General features: G+C 42.3%; 1 protein-coding gene across 8 annotated transcripts in view; it reads left to right on the top strand.

Annotated features, from left to right (window-relative positions):
• Positions 1-18723, top strand: part of MEIS2 (Meis homeobox 2) — a 208779-nt gene that overhangs the window by 64834 nt on the left and 125222 nt on the right. The gene's annotated exons all lie outside the window — the stretch shown is intronic.

Here is an 18723-nt window from a genome sequence, read left to right as displayed (position 1 = left end):
CACGCTGAATGACATTAGTTACAGTGTCATGGGTCCAGGACAAGGTTCCAGTTTTATTTATGGTGGTGGCCGCCGCTCTGCTCTTGCCGCCGAGCTACAAAGGGCAAAGGGTGGAGTGGTGGCGGGGAGGGCGGAGTGATAAATTCACATTCCTAAACCGGCCATTTTGATGTAAGGACATTAGTAGCAAACTAAGGTGTATCGATCTGGCCTGTGGTGTCAGGATTAGCTAGGAGAACCAACGAGGCTGCCCTGGTGGTGGTTATTCTTGCCTCGCAGCTATGGCCATTTCAAAGGTCAGGGCCCTGCACTGACTCGGCTCAGAGGAATTAGACCGAACATGCGGTCTCTGGGCTGATTACTTAACCAAAGACAAAATAATGAGTCCTAAGCAAATACTGACTAATTGAAAGGGCTGTAAATCCATTACATATTGGTCAGGGATAATCAGGAGTATTTAATCACTTTTATCTATTCAGGAGCACTGAAGCTGCAACAGCAAAGCCTTGAACCTTGCCATGTGGCTATTATTCTCATCATTATCAAAATTACTTCACAGCTGTTCTTTGCTACATCACCTCAGCTGGAGATTTACTAACCTGTAAAATGTTTTTAATTTGGAAGTCGAGTGAGTGTGAGGGGAGGGGCTTCTCATTTTTTTTTTTTTTTTTAAAGGAAGGTTCGTTTGGTTAGAGTAGCAAGTTAGAGAGGTAGGGTAGGGGCACAGGGATGGCAGGCACCCAGCTCGCTCCCCGCCAGCTCACCTGTTTGGCTTCCTCCCTCTGTCTTCCTTCACACTCAGCCCTTCTTAGCCAAAGAGAGAGGCTTCAACGGTGGCTTTCCAAGCAAACGTCTCCATGTATTTGCAGTCCCTCAGTAATCAAAGTCAACATCCCAGAACAGCCCAACCTGAGAGAATCAGCTGCTCTGTTTACAAATGAGGAAACTGAGACCCAGGAAGGGAAGTGATTAACTCAAGGTCAAACTGCCACCAGGACCCAACCCTTCCCGAGCCCCGCGCTGTGCTTTTTCCACCCCATTACAGTCACTTTGCTAAAACCCTTACTTATCCCCTTTACGGGTAGTATATAAATCTCACACAGCTTCTGCCACCAGTATGCTCAGCGTCGAGGGGGGATATAGGGAGAGGCCAAGTGCCATCTTCTGTATCCGTTTTTAAAGCTTCCTGCTCCCCCCCCCCCCCCCCCCCCCCGGTCTCTCAGAGCAGAGAAGACTTTGCACCTTTCCCTTCAAGCTGACCCTCTCCTTCACCAGCCACATTCTGGGCCTTGAGTCTCCCATGTTAGGGTCCGGAGCCCTTGCTAGACGTCCTGCCTTGTCCTTTCAGTACCTTATCCTCCACCTCCGTGCCCTAGGCTGACCCCACCATGCACTGTGGCCACTGGTGAAAAATGGTGGGTGGCCAGTGATGCTGGGCGCCCCTTCTGGCTTTGCCGAGCCGGCGGCTACAAACCCACCACAGCACCATCCCCCCCCCCCCCCCCACACACACACCATGAGAGTGCTTTCATCTGGTTAAAGGAACTCAAGACTTGGTGCAGAATTCTATGGCCAGCTGAAAAATTTCATTAATGCCTACCCTTGGAGCAGGGAGAGAAAAATCAAAAAGCCTCAGCCAGCCAGTCGGGAAACCGGCCTTCTGAAGTCAGCACGCCCCTGTACCAGCTGCCCCTCAGTTAAGCCCATTAAGTTCTCTGGACCTTCCGTTGTCCCATTTTTCAAACGAGAGGGACACAACGCAGGGTCTCCACACTGCGGGGTCCTTGCCCGCATCCATAGCGCTGGGTTCGCCTCAGGAGCACGTAGCCAGAGCCCCGTTCTGTCCCAGCCTCTGGTCATCCTTGCCTCCCTGTCCCCCTTTCTTTTTCACTCTCTGCTGAGTGCTTTATTTTTCCCCTCCCCATGACCTTCTTTCACAACATGCCCCTTTCATTACTTTCTCCCACTGGCTTTGTCTCCCAGTCTTTCCCTCTGCTCCCCTCCCTTGCCCTTTCTGCACCTCCCTTGTATCATAAGGAAATTCTCCTCGGCTTTCTCTTTGAAAAAATTTTCCCTCTTCATCTAGATTTCACCCCAACTGCAGAGAAGAGGTTCAGTCACTTTGATGAGGATGGTCCTGTAAAACTTTTCCTTTCCAGTCTTTAATGAGCCGAAAGATTTACTCAGCTATAATTCCGAGCTCAGAAACCAAGAATAGAGACCCCTCACTAGCGACATGTTAATTTAGACTTTTCTTACGTGCACTAACAGGCATGAGGAAGTCCTTGGAAATAGAGATGCCCACTATATTTTTCTGTCACTTAATTAATTTCAACTTTCAAAGTGAAATGTTGGCTCTAGCTCACTGAAAATAGATGTAGTCTAAATTATTATTTCATGTAAATTTCCTCACAAGCGCATGATTCAATGTGCATTTCTCCATTCTTAGTCTCTTTAACATTATTTCAAACTGGTTTGTTCCCTTTTGTGCAGTATGACCTGTTCTTGTATTACAATAATCCCCGATGTACCCTTTTCTCTTTCTTTTTTTTAAAAAGAAGCTAATTGAATTATCTCATTATTTTAATTTGTTAAGCAAATGTATTTTGCATCTCAGGATGTGTTCTTAAAGAAGGGGGCTGCTAAGGCTTTGCCCCCTGAATGGGCCATTGGCCCATTTTGACATTCATGCATTCATTAACTAGCAGAACATAAAAGAACTCTGGTTGTATTTTTTTTTCCAAACACCCAACCAGCATGGAGCAACTTTTTCCAATAAGCCACAGGGGTCTCTCTACATATGTTCTCAACTGCAAGCTATTGTCACCTATTCTGAATACCTCAAAAGGCCTAGAGAAAAAAGAAGCCCACCTCAACAAAGGCCAACTGTAGCAATTGTTAAGTCTTAGTCTCAATATGACAAAAATCATTAACCTTCAGTTTTCTTGGAAGAACAAGTTCCACTACAACTGTAACAGTTAAAACCATCTCAAATTCCTGCACACCACCAGTTTTAGGGAAAAAGGTAATACGCTTGCAGCTGATTGATTATATTGAAGGAGATATTTAAACTAAACCCAAAGTGGCATTTAAACAAAACGAACTATTAGACGAATTCGGGAATTTTCGTATTCAGAGTTAAACACTTTGAATTTAAATTTAATCTGAGGCTAGATAATTCATTTCTGGTTTCTAACTACCAATTTCCAAAGTGTCTTTTAAAAGTCCCCTTTAAAAACCTCATAATAACTTAAAAAATAAACCCATATCTATCTATCTATCCATCTATCTCTAAATTGTGTATATATTTAGAAATTCATCTCCTGGAAATGTTCTATATACAATTGCCCCCCCACCCTTCTACTGGTTGATGGCCCTGCCTAGCTCTCAGACTAAGAAAAATAGTGAAAATTGAAGAAAGAATCTGTTGGAAATGTATGTGCTTTTGCTGGAACGTACCCAATGGCAAAAGAACTTAGGGAAATCCTAGGGAAGTATATTCCTTTCACTAACACATGGAGATTATGGTATCATAAAAGTAAGCCTGCCATTACAACTGTTTTTATTTGACTTCAAAGATAGTTAAAGAAAGAAACAGCAAGAAATAATACTGGGGCTAACAATTTATTCATAACCGTGAAACACTCCTCCACGCCAAGAAGCCCTTAGTGTGTTCAATTAGGCTCTCAGGCACCTCCACTTGCCACCTTCGAGAGCTTTCTAGTTGTGCTGCAAAGAATATATTTGGTCATGGAATGAAAACAGGAAGTGACGTAAACAAAGACACCCCTTGCTCATACCAGTCTCTAACTAAAGGTTTTCTTATTTGAAAACACGGGCCTAAAGCTTGCATGTAGGGGATGTGGGACTTCCTTCAAAGATATGCATGCAGAATCAGAAGCAAATTTACTTTAAAGTGATGTTATATCCTGCAGCGTTCTTGAAACCGTAGGTTCTAAAAACTGTGTCCTTTGTTGCTGGCAAAATGCTTTGTCCTGCTCTAGACCTCTGATGCTGGGGGAGAGCGATGAAGCCTGACATTCACACGTTCAGTTGTTTGGCTCCTTGGCTATTGGAGATTGTTTTATGGGATTTTGCAAGGGTCTCTGGTAAGAAATGTGAGTTATAAAGTTTATCATCCTGCAGAGACCATGTACCCAAGTTGTGAGTAAATACAGCTCTGTGTTACTGTAGAGATATCTCTTCTCCAGTGAGTTCACTGAGACCACGGGACAGTGAACTTAGTTATCTCATGTTTTTATTCTACCCACGCAGAGGTACACACATAGACACGAGAGACAGACAGACGGAGGAACACAGAGAGACACGGACTCAGACTATCTTGCTTTTTTAACTAGTTCTCTTCATCTTATGTAGGCCTAGATGGCTTCTTTTCTTAAATGAGATGATCCAGTATTGAAGCTAAGAGCTCAGGACCTGGCTTTCTGACTGGGGGAGGTTAGATGAGTTCTACTTGAAGGGAAGCACTAAGTGTCCTTTCATGGGGCTTTCCAGGTGTACAATTATACCAGGGTCATGACTATTAGTCATTCATTATCAGGAGCAAAGCAAAACAAAATATAGAGCCTGTAATCTGCTACCCAGATTTTTGATCTTGAGCAGATGCCCTTTTTAACCTCATCTTCCATATCTGTAGAATGGGGATAATTCTAGAACCAGCTTAGGAGGGTTGTTGTAGGGATTGCCTGAGCTAATATAGAGAATATAGAGCATTCAGTTCAATGCCTGGCTCTTAGAGTAAGGACATAATACCATTCTTATTTTAGTCTAGCTGAATGCCCAGGAGTGGAGCTGGGCAGCTAAAGAAACCACTTGCTTGCACGGTCTGTGTGAGATGGGGAGATCAGGTTTTGCCAGACAGGTCCCAGATGCCCTCAGCAGGAGAGAACATCATCTAAATCGTGCCTTCTAGCTCAGTTATGCTGAATGACAGCATCTGAGGGTCCTGGTGCTAAGGGGAAGCCAGAGTATGCTGGTGAGCCTTCTGGGACACGGTGGGAAGTGAAGAAGGAACTGGTTATGGAATGGTTCATAATGCCTCAGCTGAGGCCTACCATTGATAGAGAATGCTCCCTTTTGCTGTAAGAGGTCCAGTATGTGAACAGAATCTAGAGTTTCCAGCTTCTTCAGAATGTTAAAGTCTAGGTTCCCTGACACACAGCATAGAAGACGGGGTTGGAGCTCTGTAATCCTGGGTAAGCTAGTCAGCCTCTGAACCTATTTCCTTATCGAGAAATTAAAATAGTAAATATGTGCCCTCCTTAGCTGGTTGGTTCTTACATCAGATGAGGTAGTCGGTGTGTGACTGGGATTTGCTACACAAATGTTGAGTATCTTGGCTTTCTGGTTGCGTGTTCAGGTTGCTAGCTCCTAAGCTGTAGTAGTCCCTCATGAGATCTCTACCCCAGGATTTCCACTCATTCATATCCGTGGAGGCTCCGATCATTCCTGTCATGAGATCTCTTTCTAAGGGCCCTAATGGTTAACTGAATCAGCATTCCATGGACGTTCATTATTTCTACTTGAAAATTAGTGCCTTTATGATTCTGAGATTGATCTATTTAATACCAATTGCTATAGGCCAAATGAATACCACATACAAAATGTTGGACTTACTTAGGCTGTGAGAGATGGCCTCTCTCACACTCAGAGATCTAGATGAGCCCTGAATACAAGTAGGGCTGTCGGGCAGAGAAATCCTTCTGTGGAAATGCATATGCAGAACACACAGCTGAAAGCACCAACAGAGAGGACTTCCCACAAACACACAGTGCGCTGAGGCTGCTCCTAGCTGTAGCCCTTGCATTGTTTTTCTGCTTGCCAGGAGAAAACATCTGTGAATTATTTGAGTGGAACCTTATACTGGGGATCCTCTGAATTGGTGTCATCTCTGTTTAATTTCAGGAAATGATGTCACAATGCATTAAATAACAATGCTGGGTGATTTATTTTCCCACGGACATGCTGTCCTAAGCATTCCTCTTCTCTCGCAATGTTTCCAATTAACTGTAAGCTTGAGTGTTCTTCCTATTTCATAATGATTTTGAGGGGTGGGGGCGGGAGATGGGGGTGGGAAGATTGGTAATTTCAGAGGCTGCCGAGGTTCAGAGCTAATGGTACATCCATCACAGCCTTATTGGGACAGGGAGGGTTCTGAACATCGGGGCTGTGATCTTCAGTGTTGACCTACACCAGTGTTGGTTGGTTTTAAAGAATGTCTGAAAAAGAAAGCCTGAATGTTCTGATCCTAGCCATTCAAAGAGCTACCAGATAATTTTAATAGCGACCTGCATACTGTAGCTTCTGTCTTGATCAAAGTTTCTATGCACTCCCTTCTTCAGTAAAGAATAGAGGACATAAGTCAGTTCTGTGTGCCATCTGTCGTCGTTTTTACAATTTCTCAAATTAAAGAGACAGGCCAAAAATTTAATGTTGTGTTGAATCCTAGAAGCTCCTCTAGAAGAAATAAAATTGCGACTAAATTTACTCTGTCTCCCTTGAGGAAAGGAAAAAGTTGCATGTTGCTGTGTCATAACCTTCCCCTTGGAGTCTCAGTCTGGTGTTTGGGATCAGAGTGTGAGGGATTCTGCATGTAAAGGCTCATGTGTTGGGACTCTGCAGCCCTTGTCCACGCTCTAAAAGACTTTGAGGTCAAGTCCCCAGTACAGTAGTGGTGGCAATGGCCTTCTGTGGGGGTGCCGAGGTGTGTGGTCTCGTTGATACAAAAACATTTGGTCAAGAGATTTCCAAAGTATATCAAAGAATCCCATTTAAAAAGAAGTTCAGCTGAGATAGATTAGGAAAATTAAGTCCCAGATTATGAGCGACTAGCTGACAGACACATTTTTAAAATGAGCAACTGGGTGAGAAGATTGAAGAATGAAATGCTTATTAAATTACCATCAAAAAGACACTAAAATAATTATTAGCTCAAAGTTTAACACCCAATTTCATAAAATATCACTCTAAGTATAATTGTTTAAAAATACGTTACAGAATTCAAAGAGATGGAGAATGGAGGACCCTTGAATAAAAGAAAATAGAAGGCATGCGCATATCTGAATATTCAGCTATTTAAAACCTCCAAGAATAGAGTGCCATTAAATGCTGTTTAGAAAAACCCGTGAATATTCATTCAGAACCTAGAGAACGGTTCCATTTCTTCATTCCACACAACCACGGTTTGCGAGCGTATTCTGTGGAGAGGCAGTGTTATTGGAACATAAAGACCAGGTTGCCTGGGTCGTGGGACCACTCACTGTCCCTCAGCTTTGCTGCAGCAGGACAGAGTCATTAAAGTCATCTTCACACGCAGGACTCATTTTGATGTTGGAGACTGTTGCTGCCCATATTTCAGATGATGCCCGAAAACGCCCTGCCTTCTCCCTGCTGTAGTCTGTTTTTGCAGTTTGGAACAGATTATGATGTGTAAAGGTGATATCCTGCCCCGCAGCTCCTGTTAAGAAGTAGTGACTTGGGGAGGGGGCATGAGGTTGGTTGAAGGGAATTTGCCTTTAGCACGTTAACGGGGAGGTGCCAGGTACCTAAACTGATTGGCAGCCATTGTTTACAGTATGCAAAGTAATCACGGGCACCCTTTAAAGGTGTACTATCCTCTTAAAACATAATAGTAATGCCATTTTCATGCTTTTACATTTGCTATTCATATTTTGAATTGCCAAGTCCCAAATCTGCCAGAACTGATTTAAGTTGTTTTTATCTAATAGTGAATAAGTTGTCAAGTCACAATATAATGGCAGATAGTTTTTCTTAAACTATAGTTTTACTTCTCAGTTATAATAGATAACACGAGTGTTTGTAGACTCTGACTTGATTGTCCACAAAAAGAAAAATTACAACTCAAGAGATTATTATTGTGGGATTCTGAGATGACAAGAAATGAAGAAAATATTATTCTCTAGTTACTCTGAGCATTATAGAAAATTAACGCGAGCCACTAGTCAGCCCTCCTCCAACCACCCTGCCTCTCAGTTTACTGGTAACCAACTTGCCTAGCGCGGCTGGATAATGAAGACCCACCCATCATCCACCAAATCTTGTTGCTGCTCTTAATTTAATTTTAATACCTCAGTTTTCACATCATAATATAGACTGATGGATTGATTTACTTATGATCATTCCCCACATTCTGAAGTATTCCAGAATTAATTTTGACTTGGAAATAGCCGACAACTCCATACCTAATAATTTAGGTAAGGATAATCCCATGACTCGGGTCATACTCCAGTTGTAAAATGGCTTATTTCTTAGCCTGAACACGTGGTGTGACCCTGTCGTAAGCCGACAATAAGCAACCCAAGTATTCTGGGGTGGTGTTACACCAGTCTTTTAAAAAGAAAAGAGCTTTAATCAATAGAAGAGATGAATGCTGGATTATTCCCTGTAGGTTTGGTGACATGTTGGAACTCTATAAAAGCAGCCTGATTTTTTTCCCCATGGTGAAAAGTTACAGGTTCCATTTCAGTGTTCCAAGACACCTGCAGGCAGCTCATGAGTGGTTACACTTGTTTTAAACCTTGCCTCACAATGAGTTCTAAAAAAAGAAGAAGAAGAAGAAGTGTTAAGAGGGCACAGGCTATATGAAATCATTATTTAGTCAATTATAGGCTCAGTTCAGTTTTTGCATTAGTTTCTAGCAAACAAGAAGTTCAGAGCTATGTGGCAAATCCCTACATGATGGCACTTTGATGAAGACCCTTCTTTCTGCTTCATCCTGGAGCTTTTATGTTTGCTAGTGAACTGCTTAAGTGATAATCAAGTATGACCAAGTGAAAGGCGTCCGTTTTTAATATGACCACTGTTATCGGCCTGGGCATCCTTTCAAAAACAGTTCGAAAGTATGTATGTATGTATGTAAGTATGTACACATGTATTTTTGCTGAGCAAGTTTAAAGTGTGATTTGGTTCTGTTTGGTTCTTACAAGCTTGGATTGTCTTGTCAGTGTCTATCCCAAATATGACCCCCACCCCTGCTTATTTAAAATGTGTATGTGATTAGTTAAGTAAACAGGAGGTGCTTAAATTCTTTTGAATCTGTGGTTGCACCTGATTGGATAGAGAGTGGAAATATTTAGAATGAATCAGAGAATCAGTGCTTTGCCTACCTTTTTTTTTTTTTAAGATTTTATTTATTTATTTGACAGAGAGAAAGATCACAAGTAGGCAGAGAGGCAGGCAGAGAGAGAAGGGGAAGCAGGCTCCCTGCTGAGCAGAGAGCCCGATGCGGGGCTCGATCCCAGGACCCTGAGATCATGACCTGAGCTGAAGGCAGAGGCTTAACCTACTGAGCCACCCAGGCACCCCTTTGCCTACCTTTGATAGTGAGCACAAGCTGTTAATTTTTTGTGCTTTGCAAAAACAAACAAACATTTCAGGGCAGGGAGAAAGACGTTTCTACTGTTGCCAGGAACACGCATAGACACATACCCATACACACACCAGCGACAGCCCAGTTAGGATCAATGTGAAGTTGTTTGAGTAATATCTTATTCTCAGCTCAGCCTTTGGCTCTCTGCATTATCTTGGGCAAGTCATTTAATTTTCTGAGTGCTGGGTCTTGAGTTGTTTTGAGTTGGCTGAGATTAGGAATTGCCCTTTGAAAAGGACAGAATACTACGAAAGCATAAAATGATATTCATTAATGTCTTCATGTAATCCACCGAAATAATTGATTTGCTCTGTGTTAGCTCCATGAAACTGGAACTTGGATATGGGTGAAATGCTCTTCAGAGGGACTGTACTTGTTTCTTTTGACCTATGTCTGTTTGAAATGAGGAGCAAATCCTACAGTTAGCATGAGACGTACAAGGAGGGCCAAAGACCTGATGGACCATTCATAACTGTGGCACGGTTTATAAGGGCATCATGAGTGAAAGTATTTTTTGAAATTTCATAAACTCACACTTAAGGGAAAGAACTGGCTGAATGATAGCAAAGAAACCTCACAATGAACTTACTCCCGCTTGTACTATTACGGCTTTGGAACAAGCTCCTTGGGGATTTGGATATCTTCGTTCTTTGTCCATAAACTCTTCTATCCTGAGAATTAACCGGTTCACCAGTCTGCCACTTTTCATGCTGGCCAGGCTGATGAGGATGAGCAGCTTTGCGTCTCTAAATCCAAGGAGAGACATAGAATTATCTCTGGTCAGCAAGACACTAGTGAGGTTATTTTATTTTCTTTTTCTCCTGAAGATAGTTTCCATCTGGATGCTAAATCAGGCTACTTTTGATTCGACATCCAGAGATTTGTGAATGCTACAGCTCATAACACAGAATCGTATTTGAATAAGCATAGAATATGTATGGGAAAATAGTGAGAAAAGCTTGGAAATGTATATTGAAGCCCTAGGTTTAGACCCCACAACCCAGATATCCAGGTGAGGAATCTCTATGTAAGTTAGAAATGGTGATACTGTGGTTTGAAAGTTGAGGCTGATCTTTGCAGAAGCAATGCTTGCAATCATGGCATTGGGTAAAGGTAAGAAAGAGAGCACAGAAAGAAGGGGTTGGTGGAGACAGTCTCTTTGAAAACTACTTTTAAAGGGAAGAAGAGAGAAAGTAATGGGCAAAGATAAAGAAATCAGATTAGTAGGAACATAATCAGATCATGTGAAAAAGAGGAGTTTCAAAGCAGAGGAAGTAGATTCTGCAGAAAGATCAAGGACAATGATGACTAAAAATAAGCCTTTGGATTTGGCATTTAGGAGTCTTGGTCTACCTTTGAATTCTACAAGCTGAGGAATGAACACGCAAAGCTGGAAGGGAACAAAGGAAGAACAGAGGACAGTGCGTAGGACGGCAGAGTTTAGCAGTGGGGTGGAGCAGGTGAATCAGGTGTTGTGCTAGCGGTGGGAAGGGAGCCAGGCTGTAGGTGTGGAGGGGTGGAGAGGATGACAGTGCATAATGCGGGGTTCCAAAGGAGGAAGCCAGTGAAGGTGGAGGTCAAAGCACAGGTAGAAAGGTGGGTAGGAGAATAGGAAGAAAGCTGAGGAAATTCGGAAAAGAACTACTCTAAGTGGATGAGTGGGAAATGTGGAGAGTGTGATCGGGAGCGAATTAGGAAGGCATAGCGGTGCGGTCTGGGATCAAGAGGTCCAGGCTGGAATGAACCCTCTTTGCATCATTTCATCCTTCCCCAGGTAGAACTCAGGCAACCAGGGGCAGGAGGGGGAAAGCAGACAACAGGGGAAAACCTATGCCTAGGTGAGAGGGAGAGTTTTAGTTAGAATTCTTGAATGGCTGACTAGTTAAGTCAGAATTCTGATGAGATACTCCTTTTTTGGATCATGACTGAAAAATGATATTGTAGTTTATCTGAATAATGAAACAATTAAGATAAGTCAAGATGTTTTTGGAAAAGAAAAACAAAAAGATATTTTTGGAAAAGAAAAATTAGAGAGGCCTTGCCCTGAGTATTAGTAAAATAGATTATAAAGCTGCACAGTACAACGCTGGCTAACATAATAGGCAGAATGATCATTTGAAAAATATAAGAAGGCAAGAGAGAAAAATCTGGCCTCTCTTCCTGGATACCAGAGGGACTGGTAAGGAGGAATCAATGCAAATATGTGGAGAAAGTTATTAATTTTAAAGGTATCACTTTAAATCAATTGAGAAAGAGAAAAAGTAAGTCAATAAGTTTTTTGTTTGTTTGTTTTTTTGTGTTTTTTTTGGTTAATGGTTTAACTATATTTGAAAAAACAACCAGTACTCTCTCCATTGAAGTAAATTCCACATTTAAGAGTTCTTTGTGAAGGGAATATAACTATTTCTTCTAACTTATTTTTTTAGTAAAATCCTTTCAGAGCATACAAACAAAGGAATTATAAAGAAAAATGCGGGCACCTGGGTGGTGCAGTCGGCTGAGTGTCCGACTCTTGGTTTTGGATCAGGTCATGGTCTTTGGGATGTGAGATCGAGCCCCGCTTTGGACTCCACGCTCAGCACAGAGTCTGCTTGAGATTTTCTTGCCCTCTCCCTCTGACCCTCCCCCTCCTAAAGTAAATAAATGAATCTTAAAAAGAAAAGGAAAAAAAAAAAAGGAAAAAAAAGAAAAGGAAAAGTAATAGGTTTAAACAAAAATAAAAATTAAAAGCTTTTGAATGTCAAGAAAACACCATAACATAAAGGCAAACATTAAAATGGCAAAAATTGGGGCGCCTGGGTGGCTCATGGGTTAAAGCCTCTGTCTTCGGCTCGGGTCATGATCTCAGGGTCCTGGGATCGAGTCCCGCATCAGGCTCTCTGCTCGGCAGGGAGCCTGCTTCCTCCTCTCTCTCTGCCTGCCTCTCTGCCTACTTGTGATCTCTCTCTGTCAAATAAATAAATAAAAATCTTAAAAAAAATAAATAAAATGGCAAAAATAGGGGCACCTGGGTGGCTCAGTGGGCTAAAGCCTCTGCCTTCGGCTGAGGTCAGGATCTCAGGGTCCTGGGATCAAGCCCCGCATTGGGCTCTTTGCTCAGCAGGGAGCCTGCTTCCCCCTCTCTCTCTGCCTGCTGCTCTGCCTACTTGTGATCTCTCTCTGTCAAATAAAGAAATCTTTAAAAAAATAAAAATAAAAATAAAATGGCAAAAATATGGGCAACATCCTATAACAAACAAAGGATTAGTCTCTTTAGTAATGTGTACACATCGATAAGGAAAAAAGTGCAATGAAGGCACGGATGAATAGCTCCACTCACAAAAGAAGAAACACAAATGGACAATAGGAATTTGAAAAATGTTCAAGGCAATTAATAACCAAATCAATTTAAAAAAAAACAACAAAATATTGGTTTTTTTCTATCAAACTAAGAAAAACGAAAAACAATTAGTATCCAGCTCTGTCCAGAGTGGAAGGAAATATCTGCCTTAATAATAACAATAAAAATTGGCTCAGCCTTTCTGGAATTTAAACTTTAAAATGTATTACTAATCATGTTCTTATCCTTTGATCCAGTAATTCAGTTTCTAGGAGTTTATCATAAAGGTGTAATAAGAAACATACATAAAAGTATACAAAATGATATATGACGATATCATTTATGACAATAAAACATTGAAAACCACCTATATTTCCATCTATGGAAGACCATAATGGAATATTACGGGCTGCTATGTAATCATTAAAAATTATAGTTTCAAAAATATTTTGAGGTATGGAAAAATCTCTCCGTGTATTATCAGGTAAAATAAAACAGATAAGAGAGTATTTATTTTAATTTTTTGAAGATTTTACTTATTTGAGAGAGTGCACACAGGTGGGGGTGGGAGGGAAGAGGGAGAGGGAGAAACTCTCTGCTGAGCAGGGACCACTGAGCAGGGAGCCTGATGTGGAGCTCGATCCCAGGACCCTGAGAGCATGACCTGAGTTGAAGGCAGAGGCTTTAACCCACTGAGCCACCCGGGTGGATAAGGCAGTGCTTATGATATGGCTACACTGTCATGAAAGAAAATAGATATGGATATGTGCATAGAAAAACAAAGGAAATGTTAACAGTGATTATCTTTGGGTAGTGAGATGTGGGTGACTTTTTAAAAATAATATATTTATTTAAATATTTTTTGAGAGAGAGCACGAGAGAAGGATGGGGGGGCAGAGGGAGAAGTAGACTCTCCACTGAGCAGGGAGCCCAATGTGGGGCTCGATCCCAGCCAGGACTCTGGGATCATGACCTGAGCCAAAGGCAGATGCTTAACTGTCTGAGCTACCCAAGTGCCCTGTGGGTGACATTTTTAAGTTTCTTTTTTATACTTATTTGTATGTTCTAAATTTTCTATTAAATGTGTACTATGTTTATAGTACACACCAGTGCATTTATCCTAATAAAGAACTATGCTGGGCAGGGAGGCTAATAACGTTGGGAACACAGGATGCCCGCTGAGAAGTTGCAAGTCCAGATAAAGATTAAGAGGGAGAATGGAGAAGCAGGGAAGGAGCATTTTAAGGTCTGTGGTCTTGGAAGTACAGTACCTCTATGTGATGAAATCCAGGCTGTTGAAGTAGAGATGGATGACATTGGAATTAAGAGAGGCAAGATGTTTGAAAGGTCTTTGTCTTATATATTGAAACCTTCAAACTTAGAGGCAAGCAATAGGGGGAGAGGAACCGTCTAGCTTGTACAGAAGCCATTTGGGAAAGTGGAGGTGGCGTAGAGGTCAACATTCTTTTGGCAAGAGTGATGGAGAGGAATGACTGCAAATGCCATGGACTTCACGAGAAAAGTGGTGGGGGGAGGTTTTAGATCAGGGGCTGGGAGCAGGAAATGAGAGAGAAGGCAAGAGAGAAAAATCTGGCCTCTCTTCCTAGACACCAGAGGGACTGGTGAAGAGGAAAAAATGGGTAACTTCAGTGGTAGAGTCTTAGTTCAGGCCATAACAAATACCACAGACTTGGGGGTAGGTGCTTAAACAGCAGAAATTTCTTTTCTTCTAGTACTGGAGGCTAGAAAGTCCAAGATCAAGGTTCTGGTAGCATCAGCATCAGGTGAGCACTTTCTCCTTGGGTTGCAGATAGAGAAATCTTACTGTGTCCTGACATAGCCTTTCTTTGGAGAGAGAGAGAGAGAGTCTGTGTGGCGGAGGGCGGGGGGAGTGGTGTGTGTGTGTGGGTGTGGGTGTCGGGCAGATCTCTCTCTCCTCCTCCTCTTATAAGTCCACCAATCCTGTGAAGTTAGGACCTCACCCCTATGACCTCATTTAACCTTAATTACTCCCTAAAGGCTCTATCTTCAAAATGTCATCACAATGAAGATGAGGGCGTCAACCTACAAATTTTGCAGGGACACAATTCAATCGAAAGCAAAGAGTTTTTAGGGAAACCTTTCAGGACAAACTCAAGTTTCAAAAAGTCAAGGCTATGGAAGTTCTGTTTGTGGAAAGATCAAAGTTAATTTTGTTCCGTGACACAGCAGGTAATGGTGAGGGCAAAGAGGTGAGTTAACTTAGGAGGTGGCCAGACAAAATAAGAACAGAATGCCAGCGGCCATGCCAATGGGACTGCAGCCCTTTGCTCAGAAAGCTCTCTCGGACACTGTGGAAGATGGCAGTAGCAAAAACCAAAACACAGCTCCCTAAAATGTTTCCCCAAAGCACCTGGATGGAGGAGCAGAGAAGGCCTGGTGATGACAACTCTGCTGGCCAAAAGAAACCGCAAATAGAGTTCTTATTTTGATCGTGCTTAAGGTTTGTTTGATCTAGCTGTTTTTCGTTAGAGTTCAGTTTTACATATGTTTCGGCGCCCCAACCAGCTTGTGTATTTTCAAGATTTTTTTTTCTTCCTATTCCTTCCCGGGTGTTTTAGTCCGGGAGGGGAAGGACTAGAGGACAGTGGTTGGCAGACAGGCTCATTCCCTGTTCTTCACCCTTCCTCAGGACCTGTGATTAATACACGCTTTGTAGAGGAGACTTGGCAAACCCTGCTCTCCACAGGACTCGATTCATAATTCACAGCGAGCAGGAGGAGCAGGGGCTTTGTGGTGGCTTGTTTGCTCTTTGCCGCACAAAAAGCAATGCGTTCTGACCTTCACTGTTATCTAATCAGGAAGTAGACAGTCACGGCGTGTAGTGGAGTCCTCCTAGGGCTCTCTACAACTATAAATTATGTTCGGGCTCCCCAGATCTGGGGCATGCCACACTTTACATTACTATTGTGTATCTTAAAATAAACAGCATCGCAAGCTGTTTATTTTGGTGTTACTATGTATGCAATTTTAAAACAGTGGTTACTTAAACAAATGTCTCTGTTCCCACAGCACTTGAAAGCCAGTGTTTGCTCCTGTGGTTTTGGGTTTTGTCACTTCTGTTTGGATTATATCTGAAATCCACACTGAGCCCTTGGATGAAGCTGGTGGTATATATACCTAGACGGGATCTGTGATTGGGCAGTGCCCTTCAGCCCGTGCAGCTATCTCCCCACCGCCACCCTCCCCCCGACCCCTCCCCTTGTACACTCTCCCACCCTCAGGAGCGCCATAGGCACATGCTTGAACTTGAGATTTTTGTCTTCCCTTCGGAGCACTCAAGTTTATCCCCATGAGTCCTCAAGAGGGTCCTTTCCATTCCTGGATGCTGTACAATTTAATTGAATAAGTGGTACTGTGATGCTTCTGTCATGAAATACTACTACTGAATACTCATTTAAAATGGTCATTTGTGGGATGTCTGGGTGGCTCAGTGGCTTAAGCGTCTGCCTTCTACTCAGGTCATGATCTCAGGGTCCTGGGATCAAGTCCTACATCAGGCTCCCTGTCGGGCAGGGAGCCTGCTTCTCCCTCTGCCTGCCTCTCCCCTGCTTGTACACTCGTGCTCTCTCTCTCTGACAAGTGAATAAAATCTTTATTTCTTTTTCTTTTTCTTTTTTTTAAAGAAAATTGTCATTTGGGTACTGGAGATACAGTGCTTACTCCACTGACACAGTCTGGGCAAGATGAATGAGAGGGAGGGCAGGGGACACAAAAGAAGAAGAACCGAAGTTTGACAATGACTTGCTCAAGGACCTGCATCTTCACGCTCATCCGTGCACAGGGGTGAAACAGGGAGGCACAGAGTCTTAGTAACACACACAAGGCTTGTGGGAAGGGCTTTGATTTAACTCCCAGGAGGCCACTTATTTAGCACTGTGTCTTTGGGCAAGTACTTTTTTTTTTTTTTTTAAAGATTTTATTTATTCATTTTACAGACAGAGATCACAAGTAGGCAGAGAGGCAGGCAGAGAGAGAGAGGAGGAAGCAGGCTCCCTGGTAAGCAGAGAGCCCGACGTGGGGCTCGATCCCAGGACCCTGGGAACATGACCCGAGCCGAAGGCAGCGGCTTTAACCCACTGAGCCACCCAGGCGCCCCTGGGCAAGTTCTTTAACATGGCTCAGTCTTCATCCATAAAATGGATGGGATTGTTGGTGGGGGAGGGGGACCCGATGAAGTAAAATGTATAAAACAGCCTTGAATGAGGTTGGTACCAAATAATTAGTCTTCCCCTTCCTGCCCTACCCCTCACACCGTGATATGGATTATAGCTGTGGGTGCTCTGGGCATGGTCCCATCAGCTTGAAGCTGCAGTGGATGTAATATGGGATCCTGAGCATCTGACCTAGTCTGCTGCTGGGTGACGTTTGGGATAGTCCTTACCGAGAATCCTCTTGGTCATTAGAAGTGAGGCAACAGATTTCCTTCTCCATTCCTTAATTTGTCTTACCATTTAGATACACGCTAGGTGTAGTCTTTGGTTTTCATTGCTGTCTGATTTCATGAAGGTGACTATACAAGATATTTTGTGTGTGATTTTTAAATTATAAATACACAAAAAATATTCAGTGGTCATACAGTGATTGAAAGCGTGTCTCTTATTAGCTAAGTTGCCTTTGGCAATTTAATCAACTTTTTCATAGCCTCAGTTTCTTCCTTTGTCAAATGGGAATGATAATAATCATGCCTCTTTCCTGGGTTATAACAGTGCAGAAGAGATAATGCCAGGGCGAAGCATTTGCATCCTTGTCTGTATTAAGTACTGGGGAAAGTTAGCGCTCATCATTACGTTTGCCCTTTAAGGGGGGCATGCATTTTTAAATTTTCATAATTATTTTGAAAGTGAAATAATTTCAAAATTCTTGGTGTCATTAGCTCACCTTTGTCTTAAACACCATAGAATCCTATTTTCCCTGAAAGAACTAACCGCAAGTCTGTAAGACGGATATGAGAGAGAGATAAATGGGGATGGCAAATAAAACCGGGTGGGAACTCGGTGATTTCCAACTTCCCTCTTCAAAGCCTAGAGTACATCCTGTCATCCATCCTTTCTGTGGTTGGCCAACCTTACGACATACCCGAGTTAGTGGTATTTTTCTTTTCATCTGCTTATTATCTTCCTAATAATTAGACACAATCTGGCAAGCTCTCTGTACATGTTTATCTTTCCCCTGTTTCAGCCACCTTCAGCCCCTGTATTGGATGGAAGTGCATTTGGTTTGACTGCATTTCCATTTTTCCTCGTGTCTTTAATCTCCTATATGTCACTTGCATCTGGAGTTCAGGTAATTGTATTATTTTCTATTGGTTTGCCCTATTGGAAACAGCTCAAGATTTTTATTACAAAGAGAGCGAAGGAGAATGTACTTTTTTGCCCCAATAACATTAGATGGCATAGTGACAACTGTGTGTTTGTTAAAAAGCAGTTAGCACAAATTAGAAATACTTCACAGCAGATGTGTTTTGTGAAAGGATATGCTAAAAAATTAAACAGAGAATACTTTCCGGTTATAATTTTAGAAAAATATTGTGCAATGAAGCAAATTTACAATTCATTTAAAATCAACCTTTTTATAGAGTGTGTGCCTTCACGATAAAATTTTGACAATTCTGCAGTTTGTTTCAGTGTTTCATTGAGGGGGTGGAAATCCATCTGCTAGTTATTTTGGGGGACACCATTACATCAATAAAATGATTCCAAAGTTGTACACAGACTTCATTTTAAATTAATGTGTAGCTGTTTTAAGTATAAGTGACTTAAAGGTAAAAGTTCTTATTATATGCATGGTAAGAATTTCTTTTTCCTTCTGTCAAACACAATCCCAGTGTACTGTACTCTCCAAGAATATTTATGGGTCCTGGGTTCTGCAGACGTTTCTTATTTTTACTTCACTGACCCCTTTTTCAGCAGCTGGAGGGGCATCTTTTTTTTTTTTTTTTAAGTTGCTACCATTG

This window comes from Lutra lutra, chromosome 7 (genome assembly GCF_902655055.1).
Source record: "Lutra lutra chromosome 7, mLutLut1.2, whole genome shotgun sequence".
NCBI classification, from domain to species: Eukaryota; Metazoa; Chordata; class Mammalia; order Carnivora; family Mustelidae; genus Lutra; species Lutra lutra.
The sequence above is the reverse complement of the archived record's forward strand: the minus strand, read 5'-3'. Positions and strand labels throughout refer to the sequence as shown.